A 4,692-nucleotide genomic window follows, 5' to 3' on the forward strand; every position below is an offset into this window, starting at 1 on the left:
AGGGAAAGAAAATGAGAGAAAACGGATGAAAGGAAGAAAAAGACTCAGCAAAAGGACTCCCCTAGGTATGTGTCAATTTCACTCACAAGCGACTACTGTAACCCCTTGCACACCCTGAATTTTGCCTCCTTCCCTGGGGAGGAAGCCTGAGAAAGCCACAGGGCTGAAAATATCCCGGGAGGTTCATCAACTGCCAGCAGGCAGCAGCAGCAGCAGGCGATTAATGTCACATTCCCATCCTCCTTATCAGTACATTTTGTCAAGAGGGCCTAAATATCACATCATGTTTTTATACGCGATAAGTCAAATTTTCACAAGCTGAACCGGCCGCTGCACATGATAGAGTGGTGAGTAAACTTGGGCTTGCCAGCGGCCCTAGAGAAATCCATGAGGGACAGCTGCTGCAAAGCCACAATGTTATTTGTGGCACACTTGTTGGCGTCCTGTAGGGAGAATCCTCACATACCCTGTGATGACCCAGGGTGTGGCACAAAGGCAACACAGTCAGAGAATAAGTCTGGGTCCCTTTATTAGCTCCAACTTTGCCCCCAATGTTCCGGTTATCTTTCGGTCTGGAGAAAAACTCTCCCCTGAAACTGCGACAGCCTTTGGCTGCAGATATTCCAATCCAAATGTTATAAGCTGAAAACTTTAAACTCTAAATCCAACAAGGCAAGATAAGGTAATAAATCTGGCAGGGCAAGATAAGGAGTTCCAGAAGTGAAATAACACGGCAGTAGATCAAACCAGTTGGGAGGATGCGAGGAATTCAGATAAATGCAGCCAACACAAGATAAGCTCGACGTTTGGTCCTGACAATTGCCCCACCAACCTGCCTCAACTGTCTCCCCAGCTGTGCCTTGTGAAGGGAATTGGGGCCCTTTCCTCCCCCATAAGCCGCACAACCCATATTGCTCTCTTCTCTGTTCCTCCCTGCATGCCCTAGGATGAAGAGGGGGTGGGCCTGGGTCTTCCTCTGAACTCCCTCTCCCTTGTTCTGCCTCTTCCCTGCTCTGCCCAGCCGGACTTTGCCCTTCCTCAGTTTCCTCCATAGCCAACGGAGTCACACTGCCCCCGCTCCCTGATGACAGTTCGTCTTCGTCTTTGGAGTCAGACTCCGATGGGGGCATGACATACCCCTTTTAAAATAAGAACGCTCCCATATTGGCAAAGTAATGCCCCTCCACCCCTGGGAGAGAAAATGCTTCCCTGAAATAAAACCAAACTGGCCCCTGTGAATGGATATTTAGTTTCGCAAACTGTTCCATTCATAAGCAAAACAGCTTCAGCTATAGATTCCGCCGAAGGCTGCAATCGATCAGATTAAAAAGCAGAGAGGCCAAAGACACCTAAAATATACATTCCCCACCCAGCTCCAAAGACAGAGAACAACCTCTCAGTCACAATGTCAGGCAACAAAAAAATAGAATATTGAAAGGGCCCATTCAGGCACAGAGTACAGGACATTTCGCAAGGAACCTGGGCAGGGTGGGGGTTCAAACCCCCCAACAACCAGTTCACTGCCCCGGTTGCTGGCTGAGCGTGGCCATATTGGGCATGGCCTACCGGAACTCCCTGTTTCCAGCTTCCGGTGTGCCTCCAGAGCCTGGGGGAGACCATTTTCACCCTCCCAAGGGTCCGGAGGCCTGTCCTGGGCCTCTGGGAGGGTGAAAACGGCCTCCCCAGGGCTCTGGGGGCCATCCAGAAGCCAGAAACAGGCCCATTTCTGGACTTCCGGAAGGCCCATTTTCCTCCCTCCCAGAGCTTCCACATGGATCCCACAGTTACCTCCATCCAAAATGGGCCACGTGGAGTGTCCTGGGAGGGGAGGGGCCAGCTGGTCAGTTGTAATACCAGTTCGGCAAATCAGATGTAACTTTAACATCCGGTTCACCCAAACCAGTCCGAACCGGTAGAATCCCACCCCTAAACTAAAGCCCTAGAACCACCTCAAAACCCGTCCACTCACCAGACTGTTTTCTCAGCTGTCCCAGAACCGACTGCTATGTCACTTCGCTTCTGGTTCCTAAAGAAATGGAGACCTCCTTTCTAACTGCAGCCTGTTTGCAATTGATTTTTTTTCCCCAGCATCTTTCTCCTAGTTTAGAACCGGACCAGAATTTACTTCCAAAAGCCCTTTTGGGAGAAAGAGTGGTGAAAATGAAATGAAATAATTGTCTTCGAGGGGCAAAAGCAATGGAGAAAAATTTGCACCGGTGGCTGTGGCAAGAAATTATGTCTGAGGATGCAGAAAGCAATTGTCAATCAAATCTTTATTATGGTCATAGAGCAGCATATTATTTATTGATTAGATGGATGCTTCTCCTTTTTGCTCCAAACCTTTGTTCATGGGAGAGGGAGGGAGGGAAGGAAGGAAGGAAGGAAGGAAGGAAGGAAGGAAGGAAAAGGGAAATGGGAGAGAGGGGCAGAGGGAGGGAAGGAAGGAAGGAAGATAAGGAAGGAAGGGGAAGGGAGAGAGAGAAGAGACAGGGAGGGAGGGAAGGAAGGGGAAGGGGGAGAGGGAGAGAAGGGAGGAAGAGAAGGAAGGAAAGAAGGAAGGAAGGAATTATAGCTGTTCTCATAAGCTAAATACAAAGAAACCGTCTTTCTCTAAACTTTTAAAGGAACCCATGTAGCTATCTAGCTAAGAGCTACTATTTCTCTTTCCTTCCTTCACTCCTCCTCCACCACAAACAACAATTTCGGGGCAGAAAGGTGTAACTTTAATCTAGTAAGTAAATAAATATATATGAAGGGGACAGAGAGGAGGGGAATATCCAGAGGGAGCTCAGGCCCAATTGGGCCCCTCTTTCAGCGGCTCTTCCCATTTCCTAAGCAAGCGTTGGCTGTCCAGGCGTCAAGTTAGAGGGCCTGTTTTCATCCTTCAGCAGATGTTTCCAGATGTCAGGCTGGAGGAAGGTCGATGGCCTCTCTAAAAATATAACCATTAGCAGCTCAATTTTGACTTGACCTTGAAGCCTGCCAGCCCTTCCTTCCCTCAGCTTCAAGCGAACCTCCTTGAATTTTGGCTGGTGGAGACTCAACCCGAAGAGGCCAGTCCCGCTTTCTAGAAAGCAGTGTGTGTGTGTGTGTGTGTGTGTGTGTGTGTGTGTGTGTGTGAAACAATGCCCCTAACTAAGGAAGTGGAAGCATCTTCAGTTTATGCTAAAGTGACCCCACGAGCCCTCCTTCAGGGTGCTTTACTGCTCAGCCAAGCTGACCAACGTCATAGAAAAGATGTGTACATAATAAATGTGAATGGTTCTATCCTGAAGGATTTTTTTTTTTGAAAGTAGCAGGAAAGCACTGTGTGACTTCCCCCCCTAACTTCCCCAGGGATATGGGGGAGGGGGGGAGGAAGGAGGCAGCTTTCTGCCAAAAGTTTATAATCAGCCACTGTTCTCCCAAACGATGCGAAGGGAGAAGGACTTGGTGTGGATTGTCATTTGCTCTGTCTTTAAAAAAGTGCCTTTTAAATAGAATAGAATAGAATTAGAATAGAAGAGTTGGAAGGGACTTTGGAGGTCTTCTAGTCCAACCCCCTGCCTAGGCAGGAAACCCCTCTACCACTTCAGTCAAATGATTATCCAATCTCTTCTTAAAAACTTCCAGTGTTGGAGAATCCACAACTTCTGGAGACAAGTGGTTCCACTGGTTAACGGTTGGCAATGTCAGGAAATTTCTCCATAGTTCTAGGTTGCTTCTCTCCTTGATTAGTTTCCACCCTTTGTTTCTTGTCCTGCCCTCAGGGGCTTTGGAGACTAGCTTGACTCCTTCTTCTTTGGGGCAGCCCTTGAGAGATCAGAATACTGCTCTCATGTCTCTATTCCTTCTTTTCATTAAACTAGACCAACCTTGGCAAGTTTAAGACTTGTGGACTTCCACTCCCAGAATTCCTGAGCTAACATGACTGGAGGAGGAATTCTGGGAGTTGAAAGTCCACAAAGCCTTAAAGCTGTCCAGTTTGAAGAGCCCTGGAGTAGATAAAGAGAGATAGAATAGATAGAGTGAGAAAGATGGAATAGGATAGGATAGGATAGGATAGGATAGGATAGGATAGGACAGGACAGGACAGGACAGGACAGGATAGATAGAATAGATGGTCTTCAAACTTGGCAAGTTTAAGACTTGTGGACTTCCACTCCCAGAATTCCTGAGCTAACATGACTGGAGGAAGAGGAATTCTGGGAGTGGAAGTCCACAAGTCTTAAAGCTGTCAAGTTGGAGACCCCTGAACCAGCCAAGCCCAGTTCCAGCAACGGTTCTTTGTATGTTTGAGCCTAGAGTCCCCTCATCATCTTGGTTGCTCTTCTCTTTTTAGAGCCTCAACATCTTTTTTACATCATGGCGACCAAAACTGGATGCAAATATTCCAGGTGTGGCCTTATCAAGAACCGGACAGATTGACAGAAGATGTTAGAGCCTTTGTTCCGAGAAATAGTTTCCTTTTTTTGTTAGACATTTGGGGAACTTCTTTGCAGTAGATCTGAAACCAAACTTGGCCATTAATAGGACACATTGTAGGATCACAGAATTGGGGAGATGGAAGGGACTACCAGGATCACATATTATAGACACAGCCCCCACTCCCCCCAAAAAAATCCATTTGGAAGGATTCTACGAGGTCTGAACTCTGCACCGGCTGCCAGAAACAGACATCGAATGGAATACAAAGAACAGGAGAGAAAAACA

The sequence above is a fragment of the Pseudonaja textilis genome, chromosome 9 (genome assembly GCF_049901715.1).
Source record: "Pseudonaja textilis isolate UNSWEBS1 chromosome 9, rPseTex1.2, whole genome shotgun sequence".
Classification (NCBI taxonomy): Eukaryota; Metazoa; Chordata; class Lepidosauria; order Squamata; family Elapidae; genus Pseudonaja; species Pseudonaja textilis.